The following is a 13,431-nucleotide window of genomic DNA, read 5'->3' on the forward strand; positions in this document are numbered from 1 at the left end:
TTGAGGCAGCTAAAGAAGTTGTATGGCTCAGAAAGTTCTTGATGGACTTAGATGTGATTCCTTGTTTGTCCAAAATTATTACAATTTATTGTGACAACAGTGGTGCAGTTTCAAACTCGAAGGAACCACGAGTCCATAAGGCAAGTAAACACATTGAGAGCAAGTACCACCTGATACGAGACATCGTAAAGTAAGGAGAAATTGATGTCGCCAAGATTGCATCAGAAGATAACCTGACAGATCCTTTCACTAAGGCCCTTCCGACGAGAGCTTTTGATGGGCATGTTGAGGGGATGGGAATTAGATGTATGGCAACATATATGGAAGCATGGTCTTTTAGTATAAGTGGGAGATTGTTAGGATGTATACTAAAAGTCTAGCTTTTTGTATGAATATTTATTTTGAAATAAGAATCAAATTGGTCAAATGTCTGCATTTATGTTAAATGTAGTTGTCCGTTCAATTTATATTGTAGATAACATGGTGTGTGGTGTCACACAGAAGATCATGTTATCAGTTCCTTTTAAATTATAAATAGTAGCTCACAACCAAGATGAATTGGGACAAACCATTGGAATGGTTGTAGTGTAATTTGGTGTTAGTTTATTTTAACTATAAAATTGTACTAGTACACTATGAGTGTATTGAGCAGGACCATTTGAGGTTGTTCTTTTTATACTGACTGCATAAAAGAATAGGACCTCTGTTATTATAGAAGTATGTGCTCTTAATCTCTATATAATAACAAGCACATATACTTAGTATTTATTTCTTTAATTTATCAATGGATGAGATTTATTTAATTGGATCAATAAGCCCGATAAGTTGGAAAATAATATTATTTATATGGTGTGTTGTTGATTACAGAAAGAAACTGTATCCTAGTAATCTAGGTTGATGATGTCCCCTTGAGAAGCTCATAAGGAATGTCATGTAAACCATGCAGGTGGACCTAGTCCGACATGATAATGAAGTTGAGTGGTACAGTTAGTTAGAGCCCTAGAGCCAATCATTTGATGATTGTATGAACTCATTGTATCATATTCTTGTATATTAATATAGGCATTTAGTTTGGTTATTATACTTACTTATATTGGTGCTAAATGAAATAAGTATAATAGCGTCCTTGAGTAGAAGGTTCTCACCTATATCAATCGGTTAGTTGAACCGATAGTGAGATGATATAGGGAACACTACTCTAAATCATTCCTAGTCGAGTATTAACATTCAGGGACAATGTTAATGCAATAAGACTAGCATGTAGGTCAACTCGATGACTTGATCTCACAAGTCATGGATATGGAGATATCAAGTTGACACATGGGTATGCATTGGAGAATGTATACTGAATGACCCGCCATGAGAAAGTATCATGGATCGTTATATGAGTGTCATATACTTTCTCCGTTCCGCGATTGCGCCCGAAACTGCTAAACGGGACCGCCGGGAAATTTTACTCGTAAAAATTATAAAAAATTAATTTTAAAATTATAGAAAATTATGAAAATATATAATTTTGAATTATATATTAATTTTGTGATAGTCATGGCCCAAAAACCCAATATGATTGGATTGTGTTGTAATTCATAATACGGTCTGCGTGCCGTTATATGTTTGCGCGTGTTGCATGTTTTTATTTTTCCGCGACCTACGCTGTTAGGACCAAAAGTAGCTAGAGGGGGGGGGGGGTGAATAGCTCGTCGCGTTCGCTCGGTGCTTGGCGTTGCTTGTTTCTTCAAGAATATGCAGCGGAAAATACAGAAACAAATACAACCACGCTAACACGGTTGGTTTACTTGGTATCCACCTCACAAGAGGTGACTAATCCAAGGATCCACACCAACACACACACCCCCCCTCTAGCTACTTTTGGTCCTAACAAGTGGTATCAGAGCAAGGCCGCTCTTCACTGGAATCATCGCCGGAAGGGTCAAGCATAACGAGAAAAGCTAGAGGGGTGAAGAAGTTGGAGCAAATTCTTTAAGTTCAAGATTTTATCAAGCTCAACTTCAAGATGCAATTCCAAGATGGACTTGGATTTGACACAAGGGTGGCTCCACCATATTCATCTACAAGCTTTGATTCTTAGAAATCAAGAATCGAAAATTTTCTTATGATGGAGATAGAGCAATGGTTTGCTCTCATGGAAGGTTTTGAAGCTCCCACAAATTCCAAGGGCAAAGTACTCAAAAGGAGCAAGTGGAGCAAAGACCAAATCCAAAGATGTGAGGCCAATGACAAAGTGACCAAGCTTTTGGTCAATTTATTGCCAAGCAACATCTTGGAACAAATTGGAGAGTTTGAAGATGCCAAGGAGCTTTGGAGCAAATTGGCAAGAATTCATGAGATCCCCTCCACTGTACCAGATCAAGGAGAATCCAAAGAGGGCGACTCATTGGATCAAGACCAAGAGGAGGACTCCGAGGTTGAGAGATGCTCAACCTCCGAAGAAGAAGTTCAAGAAGAAGCTTCATCTTCAAGGGAATGCAACGAAGGGAACAAGGAGGGAGCATACTCCTTGTTTCATATTCAAGATGATGAAGCCTCCACCTCTAGGATTGAGGGGGAGCAATCCTTGGTGACACCGGATCAAGAAGAAGGAGAAGCTTCTACATCCGGGTCAAGAGATGAAGAGATTGAAGAAGCTTCTACCTCCACGAGTCAAGAAAAATCAAATGGAGGAGAATCAAGATCGGATCAAGAGGAAGCTTCTACCTCCGGATCCAAAGGGAAAGATGTCACCCCTACAAGCAAAGGTATAAATATTTCAATTAAAAATAAAAATCATATTATATGCTTTGAGTGTAGGGAACATGGGCACTACAAGAGCAAGTGCCCCAAATTGGCCAAGAAAAAGGGCCAAATGGCACAAAAGGGAAAGGAGAAGCTCAAGGAGACCATCCCCGGAACAAAGAAGAGCAAGGAGCACATTGTGTGCTTCTCTTGCAATCAAAAAGGGCATTACCGAAGTCAATGCCCCAAGGGGAAGAAGATGGTCAAGGCTCAAGGAGGCATTCGTCAAGGGGGAGCCTCCAAGGTAAAGAAGAAGGTAACATTTATTGAGCCTACCCCTTTACATTATGGTAAAAAGCATGATAGTTCTAACTTATATCATTTTAATGCTATTTACCATGAAAATAGAAAGCATGATAGCGTTAAAGAAAAACATATAGCTTTTCATGCTAAAACCACTACACCTAAGGCTAGGAATGTAGGTAAAAGTCTAGGCAAGAACTCTAAGGATTTTAGATACAAGCCCAAGAACAAATATGCTCATGAATCAAATGAAAAATCTAAAACTAAGGACTTAGTGATAGAAAATCAAGTCTTGAGGTCAAGGCTTGATAAAATGGAAAGGACCCTAAAAAGGATGGAAAATATCCTAAAAGGGCAAAATGAGCATAGCCTAGGTCTAGGAGCACAAAGGTCATCTAATGGCCATAGAGGTTTGGGATACAAACCAAAGGCTAAGAAGGATGTGTCCTCTTACCATAGAGTTCCATATAGTTATGGAACAAACCCGAGGTCTAGTGGTCAAGCCAAGAATACTAGGGAAGTCATCCCTAAGAGTATTTTTGCAATAAATGTGATTAAGACTTCTAAGAAGTCTAAGAAAGTCACAAAGAAGGTTACAAGGGAAGCTATCCCTAGAGTTGACCTAGAAAATGTGACCAAGGCTTCTAAGAAGCCCAACAAGGTCACTAGGAAGGTATGTAGGGAAGTTATCCCTAGTGAGTACCTAGAGCATCCAAGGAGCACCAATAGGTGTTGGGTTCCTAGGAGCATCTTCTCTACCCCATAGATGGGTTAGAGAGTGTCAACTCCGATTAGAAGGGTAGTTAACCCAACTTTGAGGAAATTGACACTCAAGGAGCATTTTCAAGGTTTTAGTTAACCTTTGAAAATGAAATGGAATATGCCAACATTTGAGGACATGTTTATTTTCAATTGGCATACATTAAATCAAGGAAATTAGAAATGCCAAATTTAGGCTTTGGCATTCTCTTGTAGCACTTTAGGGCAATCTAGGTTTAAGGTGTAAGTTTAGCTAAGACTTTAAGGATACTTAGATAGTTAATCTAGGTATATTTTATTTATGCTAAATCTTGCCATGATTGTTTGCCCATCATATGCCATGACATCATGTCTAGTTTTTGCATTCATGTTTTATTATGGAAAATCCAAAAATACCATGTCATGACATTCATACATCATGTAGTAATAGGATATTTTCTTTTGAAAATTATTTTCTTTTGATGTATGCCATAACATAATCATGCATTAAGTTTAATTCCTTGTAATTAAGGATGAATGGCATTTAACGACACTTATTGACAAGTGACATCCTGGGTGGATGTCTAATATCTCTAAAATGCCTAGATAGATATGCATGATCCCTAGAATAGGGCAAAACCAAATTTTACATCTCACAAAGACCTCTAAGATGACTTGTATGTGTTTTGTCCACAATAGATACAAGTGAGATGTTAGGAAGATGAACAAAACTCAAGATGTTGATTTAGTGCATTCTTTTGAGTTTTAGGTTCATCAAAACACATAGCTATGTGTTTTCCCATCATTGGGAAAGCTAATGTACAAGTCATGTGCATTAAGCCCAAGGAATGTGATGGGATATTGGTTTTGAAAATGTTTTTAAAATGTTTTTGGAAAACCTTGGTGAAGGCTATCTTTTGATAGTAATCACCATTGAATAGTTAGACACAACCTTGAAGAAAAATACTAAAGTTTTTGCAAGTTTTCAAGTTTGTGTCAATCTTTGAAAATATGATGTATTTTCATAGAAAGCTATTTTTCCATGATTAAGCATGCCCTAAATAATGTCTACACGAAATTTCATGATTTTTGGATTTTTGTAGAATTTTCTAGGGGTTTCTGAAGTTGACTGAAATGGAATTTCAGCAACTATCAGAGCTCCGAACGATCCATGGATCGATTGGAGTGCCCGAATTGATCCGTGGATCGATTCAGAAGGCAAGACTCCCGCGAGCAGAAGCTCGCTGGATCGATCAGCCGATCGATCCAGGTAGTCTGAATCGATCAGTGGATCGATTCAAAAAGGTTCAATCGATTGGAACCCAACTCCAATCGATCCAAGTTGCTGATTTTGGCTGGGAAGGCTTGATTTCAGCATCTTTGAACCTCTTTGAGTCTAGGTAACCATTCCAAACCCCTAAAATACATTTGTATACATACAAAGGGTGTTTTCATGTTGAAAACGAGGATGGATTGGTTAACGAAGACTAAGTAGAAGTTTAGGTTGAGGTTGTTTCAATTATTGAAAATTTAAACCTCAAAACTTCTAAAATTTGGGTTTCCTAAAAGTTTAGGAATTCCAAGTCATTGTTGGTGCAATGACAGAAGTTACCACCATGTCTTTAGGGGGAGGGACTCTTTAAAGACATGAAAAATTACTTTTCATGAACCTTGGAAGGTGGTTAACCTTCTGTAAAGAAAATGCTCATGTATGAGCTTTTGAACTTGAAATGGGGAGTGGATATCCTCATTAATTCAAGTGGGAACTCAAGTGGTTAGATAATGCTCAAGGTTGGGTATTTGTCTACATTGAGGGAGAAGTTAAGGATAAATGAAGGGTATGGGACCTTCATTATCGTGTTGATCACAACGAGTGATGTTGTGAACAACGATGAGCAACTCTTCAGGGGGAGAGTTTTCAACAAATAGATTTGTTGATGTGTACTCAAAATTGGGGCATGGGTTGATGTGTGCCCAAAGATGGGTTGATGTGTGCCAATAGGGGGAGAATGTATGGTTAAGCTTAGGCCTTCATTACCTATGGGAAGGTCATAGGGGGAGAATGAAAGGACTCATGAAAGGGAGTAAGTTAGGCTTTCATTACCTAGAGGGAGTTTGCCCTCTTAGGGGGAGAATGAAGAGCTTAATTTATGCTTTCATTACCTAGTGGCATGAAGAAGGAGGCTATGGGATTAGCCTAACTTACATATGGGATTGTAAGTGTTATTATGGTATTGTCAAACATCAAAAAGGGGGAGATTGTTGGTGCAATATCCCTCAGGTCAAGGTTGACCTGGGTAACCAAGCTGAGTCTTGGTTTGGGTTTAGATGTTTGACAATAAGATATTGATTGAAGAAGAGTCAAGTAGGTCAAGGTTGACCGGATACTTGACTGGGAAGTCCTAACTGGGATGTTAGGCAAAATGAAAGACCTAGTGAGTGAAGCTAGGCAGTATGAAAGTCCTGGTGAGTGAAGCCAGGCAGAAGGAAAGTCCTGGTGAGTGAAGCCAGGCAGAAGGAAAATCCTAGTGAGTGAAACTAGGTGAAAGTCCTGGTGAGTGAAGCCAGGCAGAAGGAAAATCCTAGTGAGTGAAACTAGGTGAAAGTCCTGGTGAGTGAAACCAGGTGAAAATCCTAGTGAGTGAAACTAGGTGAAAGTCCTGGTGAGTGAAACCAGGTGAAAATCCTAGTGAGTGAAGCTAGGTGAAAGTCCTGGTGAGTGAAGCCAGGCAAGGGAAAATCCAGATGGATCAAGGATGATCGGACATCTGGTGTTGGGAAGTCCAAGTAGGTCAAAGGATTGACTGGATACTTGGCACGAGGAAATACAGATAGGTCAAAGGGATTGACCAGACATCTGATGGAAGTCCAAGTAGGTCAAGGGAGTGACCAGATACTTGGCATGAACAGAAAAGTCTAAGTGGGTCAAAGGGATTGACCAGACACTTGGTGGGAAGTCCTAGCAGGTCAAAGGAGTGACCAGATGCTAGGCATGATGTACCGACAGGTCAAGGTTGACCGGATGTTGGTTTGAGAGGCTTGGAACTTGGTTTTGGGCAAAAACCAAGTGTTGGATCGATCAGTGGATCGATCCAGGAGCTGGATCGATCAGTGGATCGATCCAGGCTTCTCCTAAGCGAACAGAGAGCCTCTGGATCGATCCGTGGATTGATCCAGATGTTCCAATCGATCAGTGGATCGATTGGGACGCGGCTGCTTCGCGCGATAAGCGCTGGATCGATCCGTGGATCGATCCAGGCACTTTTCCAGAGCACAGAGGCGCTCTCGATCGATCCGTGGATCGATCCAAAGCCTCCCCGATCGATTGGGAACATTCGAATCGATCGGGATCCGAATGTTGGCGTCGATAAAGGCCGCAGGCGTTCATTTCCTTCGGCATCTCTTCTCCGATTCACTCCAGATTTCTCGCCAGCTCCTCCACAGCACTCACAGTGAGTGAAACTAGGTGAAAGTCCTGGTGAGTGAAACCAGGTGAAAATCCTAGTGAGTGAAGCTAGGTGAAAGTCCTGGTGAGTGAAGCCAGGCAAGGGAAAATCCAGATGGATCAAGGATGATCGGACATCTGGTGTTGGGAAGTCCAAGTAGGTCAAAGGATTGACTGGATACTTGGCACGAGGAAATACAGATAGGTCAAAGGGATTGACCAGACATCTGATGGAAGTCCAAGTAGGTCAAGGGAGTGACCAGATACTTGGCATGAACAGAAAAGTCTAAGTGGGTCAAAGGGATTGACCAGACACTTGGTGGGAAGTCCTAGCAGGTCAAAGGAGTGACCAGATGCTAGGCATGATGTACCAACAGGTCAAGGTTGACCGGATGTTGGTTTGAGAGGATTGGAACTTGGTTTTGGGCAAAAACCAAGTGTTGGATTGATCAGTGGATCGATCCAGGAGCTGGATCGATCAGTGGATCATGGGTATGCATTGGAGAATGTATACTGAATGACCCGCCATGAGAAAGTATCATGGATCGTTATATGAGTGTCATATACTTTCTCATGTGGCTATTAGTATGACTATTAGTCCTTAGACTTGAAGTCACCATGGATCCCTACATAAGGAGTTATGTACTTTGGTTTCGTCAAACGTCACCCGTAACTGGGTGGACTATAAAGGCGATTACTGGGTATATAACGAATTATGTAGAGGGATGTGAGTGATGTAGATGGGATCTATCCCTCCCATATGACGGGAGCGACATCGGTATTCTTGATAGAGTGAGACCACTAAGTGCATGACCATGCCCAAATGAGTCAACATTAGATGTTGAGCTCATTTGATCGAGTGAGTCAACTTGGAGTTCTAGATTTAGATTGATTAGAGGATGACACGGTCTATGCCTCATATTGATCAATCTAAATGTCTAGGATAGAAGGACAATGTCACATATTGTGAGGAGTCACAATTAGTAGTCACAAGGTGATGTTGGATCTCAACATTCTTGTAACTTGGGTAGCAATGATGTATTGCTAGATGCCGCTCATTGCTTATGTTTCTAAAGGAGTTTAGAAACATTGTCAACGTTACAAGAACCTATTGGGTCACACACAAAGAACAAGTGGATGGAGATTAGGTTCATATGATGAACCAATTGGATTAGGTTCATATGATGCACCAAAGATTGGATTCAAATTAGACTTATTGAGTTAGACTCAATTAGATTCAATTGTTGAATGAGTCTAATTTAAATTTGATTCATTGAGTCAATTTATATTAATGAATTAAGATTCATTAAATTGAAATTGACTTGAATCAAAGGTTGGATTTAACTCAATAAGGAAGAAATTGGTCAATTTTGACTTGACCAAATGGAAGTTGAAACATCAAGTTTGACTTGAAGTATTGCCACATCATAAGGATGACTCATCCTTGCCACATCACCTCCACCTCATGAGGCATGCCACCTCATGGGGGTTACACCCTCCTCTTGGTTTTAATGTGGCCGACCACATTAATGGGGAGGTTACAAGATGTGTCCGGCCACATATTAGTGGTGGAGGTTTTGGTTGTGTGGTATTATGGTGCATTCAATTCATTTTTCTTCCTCCATGCTTCTTCCTCCTCTCCCTCTTGCTGTTGCCGTGGGGTTTTGGTGTAACGACCACCCTTCTTACTACTACTCTCTAAGGGCGACCGTTACCTAACTCCTACTCTACTTACTAGTGTCACTTATGCTATTATTAGCGACACTTAGATTTATCACGGTTCAGAGAAATTCCTACCGAAAAATTTCGGCAGAGTCTCCCCTGTACCGGTGACCAAATCTATAATACACAAGATATATACACAGCCACATGCGGCTGGATCACAATTTATTCACAACCACGCAGTAATAAATCATATCATAATCAAAAACTAATCTAGCAACATGAACTAAACTCAAGCTCCCAGAATGAAGCATAATAAGCTACAATGCACATCAAACTCAATCATAAACTCATAATTTCATAACAAAAATAAGGAAAATAAACTAGACATAAACTCTAAATGAATAAGTCTTGCTAGTCCCCTCTGGACCTCTCCATAGTTCAGTCACCACACACATCCATCATCACCACCACCCTGTCGCCTCCCTTCATATCTTAGCTTTTCCTTTATCTGCAGTAGGAGGAAAGAAGACAAGATCTATAAGCGAAAACGCTTAGTAAGTACTAATCTATCTCACAAAACTCGAAATGCATAAATGAAATGCATAAGTGCTGAAACTGAAATAATAAAGCTATCTGCATGTGCTCATGGTATACAGAAAATGAACAGAATACAAATCATACTTAGTATCAAGCAGGATAACAAGAAACTAACAATGTAAACTTAGAATCAAAGAAAACTAACCATTCTTATTTATTCTAAGCTTGGAACTTATTTCATTTCTTGTATCCTTGTGTTAGAAATTAATCTTTTAATTTCTATCTTTTACTTTCTTCTTCTTTCTTTCTTCCTTCTTACTTAACTTTTCTTTTCTTTCTTCCTTCTTACTTAACTTTTCTTTTCTTTCTTCCTTCTTACTTAACTTTTCTTTTCTTAGGTTTTCTTTTCTTGGGCCCAGGCCTAGTACCAACTCATGCGCGTTCCCTAATAGGTTGGGGTTGCGAGCCACCAATCCTAAAAGAGCAGACCTCGGTCTACCAGGGCCAAGACCTCGGAAATGGTCACCTGGATTTGTTTAACGACAAGCTCTTGGATGTCGGGTACTAGCCTCTTGCTTGACTTACTTTTTATCTTTCTTATTCTTTTATCTTCCTTATTATCTTTTATTAAAGATTGTGGAAGTCCTTTAAATATACTTAACAAGTATGGGTGTATAATCAACTAACCATGCTATATAACAGAATAAAACAAGTAACTTAAAGCTTACTGATCATGCTATAAGCTAAACTAAAGAAAGCAATTTAAAGCCTTTGAATCATACGGTGAAAACATGGCAAAGGATGCTATTTTAGTGCTTCTAAACATGCTGTAAAATCAAGTATGGAATGATTCTAATCATGCTATAAATAAAGCAAAAAGGAAGCTAACTTTGGGGCTTTCTAAGTATGCTGTAATAAAAGCAATATATGTAACTCTACACTTTCTATCATGCTGTAGAAACAGAGCATGGAATGCTACTTTAAGGGCTTCTAAACCTGCTATTAAAACATGACAAAGAATACTACTTTAAGGCCTTTAAACATGCTATACAAAATAAGGTAACATGCTACTTTAAACTTCTTAAACATGCTATAAACGAAGCGTAAAGGAAACTAATTTGATCTTGCTAATCATGCTACAAAATAGAGCAAAAGGAAGCTAATTTTGGACTTTCTAAACATGCTGGATAGGGTAGCAAAAGAATGCGACTTTAAGCTTTCTAACATGCTGTAAATAGAGCAAAAGAATACAACTTTAAGCTTCTTAAACATGCTGTCCAAAAACTAAATCCCTAATCAACTTTGATTCTATACCACATGACCTGAAAGCAAGGAAGGAAACTATAACAGAATATAGAGCTCAGACTGTATACTAATGCTTGCAAGAACTAATCTAGGAACTAGCATAGATGGTTGGAAACTAAAATGAAACCCAACGAAAATCCATCTGATGCAAATCCGACAAACTGTCAAGCTACACGATCCAGTTGCAACCCAATGGTAAGAAACATAAATCTGTACAGCATGCTTTAAATTCCAACATAAAGAATCTAACATCTCTAATAGGCAATTCATACAAATGGAATGGAAGGGAAACCTTAGCAATTCGGCTAGGTCCACAGAGCATGGAGAGAAAAGCCCTAGCATATGATTTCACTCGGCACAACAAAATCCGAAAGCAAGGAAACGAAATCCAAAGATTCGGAGCAACTCCTACCACAGGTGAGTAGTACTTACCCTTGATTGCTTGGACTTACAACCGAGAAGAAAGAAGGGGCGGCTAGGGTTCCGGGTGGAGCTCGAAATCTCGGTCTCCTCTTGTGCTCGCGGGCTCTCTTCGACGGAGACTTCAAATCAGTGAAGAACCCACGGTGAGGAGTGCTCGCCGGCCGCCGAAGATGAAGCCTTAGCTTCGTTTTCGCCCGAGAGGGATCGCCGTCGCGAGAGGAAGAGAGGAAAGTTGGGTTTTGGGGAAAAGGTATCGGGTTATGGTAAAACACTTAAGCTTTCTTTTAAATCTAGGGTTTCCATTATAACTATACTTTATATCCAATTCTCTCCATATTAGGTTGACAAAGTCCGTGTAGCTCAGCTGGTTTGGGCCGGTTTTGCTTAAAGCCCAGCTCATGGGTTCGAATCCCAGCCGCGCACTTTTATTCCCCTTTTATTCAAAATGCTCTAACTATAGCTTAAATATATTCCACCTCCTATATAATTAACAAAGCTTTTGTAGACCGGTTGGTTTGCTGCGCTTTGACTAAGTCAAGGCTCGCGGATTCGAGTCTCGGCTGCCACTATTTTCCTTCTTATTTATTCTTATTCCTAACTACTACTTATATACATATTGCTCCATATACAACTAACAAAATTCGTTGGCTTAGTTGGTCAGGCCGGTTTTGGCTTGGGTCAGTCTGACCCGAGGTCCCGGGTTCAAACCTCACTTCTAACGCTTTTTGCCTAAACTTCTTTGGTTTTGTAAAAATGCTAAACGACCTCCAAAAATTACGCAAAAATACTTTAAAAATTTCTAAAAATCTCTAGAATATTTTAACAGTATTTTCAAACATTTTTATGGACGTTTGAAACTCAGAATAGGGAAAATTGGGGCGTTACATTTGGAAGGTGAGAAGGTGTTGATTTTCATCCAAGAAAAGATAAGAGAGTGTGAAGGACACAAGAAGAGGATACTACTAGTTGTATGTGAGAGTCTTCTTGTTTTTCTCTCCTTTTCTTTTTCAAATTCTATCCGAGAGCTCTAGAAAGTGCTAGCACACTTGGGGCTCTCTTCTCCATCCTTGAGTGCTAGAGAGCACTCCTTGTTCATGTGGATATCACTAGAGAAGTATCTACCTTGATACTTTGGAGATCCGACACGTACCTTGGACGAGCGGGAATTTTGCGAGGGCACGCTTCAAAGGTAAAAGCTCTCAACACATAGATCTAGGAGTAGATCTAAAGTTTTTGAAACTCGTACTTGTATTTCATTCGGTTTTTTCCTTGCACGGATCTACAAATTTGGATGATTTGGGGTTTCCGCGACGCGAAAAGCGGTTTTCGCGGCCCAAAAAACCCAACAGGTACTACTCTTGGAGCTAGATGTTAATTAAGTGAGTGTCAGTAACTCATTTGATTAATGGGCATTCGATATCTTAAACACAAGGAGATTAACACACTCATAATAAGAAGGAGCTCATAATGTATTATGAGATTGGTGCGGTAGTTCAATAATAACTCTTTAGTGGTTTGAGTTATTATTGATGAACTTGAGTTGGGTGTTCGGGGTAAACACAGGAAGCTCAAGCTCATCAGGAGACCCAAACCAATTCCTCCTCTCGGTTCCTATTGTAGCCTCTATAAAGCCTTGTATCCACAAAGTCCACTTTTTACCCAAGTAATGGGTCGGACACATCCTTGCTTGGTGCAAGGGGGCCGGCCAAGCATTAGCTTGGAACCCAAGAAGAGGCCGCCCAAAGCATGGCTTGGTGCCCAAGCTAGGGGTCGGCCACTAGGAATAAAAGGGGATTTTATTTTATTAAATTCTTTCCTTTTATATCCATCCACATGCTTTTAAAAGAGATTTTTAAATTTTAACATCTTTCCTTTTATAGCTATCTACAAAGGATTAAATGAGAGATTTTAATTTTGTTAAAATCTTTCCTTATTTGTAGTTATCTATAATATTTAAAAGAGAGATTTTTAATTTTGATAAAACTTTCCTTTTTTGTAACCATGATTTAAAAGAAAAGTTTTAATTTTAATCTTTCCTTTTTTGTAGTCATCTACAATGTTTAAAAGAGAGAGATTAATTTTTAAAACTTTCCTTTTGTAACCATCACAATAGGAAATTTCAAAGAGAGAGATTTTAATTGTTATTAAAATTTTCTTTTTTTACCATGACCAAGGATTATAAAAGAGAGGTAGAGGGTGCCTTATGGGAATACACACATCTCTTAATTCTCTTGCTCCATAAGGGTCGGCTCCTCCTCTTCTTATTCTATTCCTTGATGGTC

This window comes from Zingiber officinale, chromosome 4A, assembly GCF_018446385.1.
Source record: "Zingiber officinale cultivar Zhangliang chromosome 4A, Zo_v1.1, whole genome shotgun sequence".
NCBI lineage: Eukaryota > Viridiplantae > Streptophyta > Magnoliopsida > Zingiberales > Zingiberaceae > Zingiber > Zingiber officinale.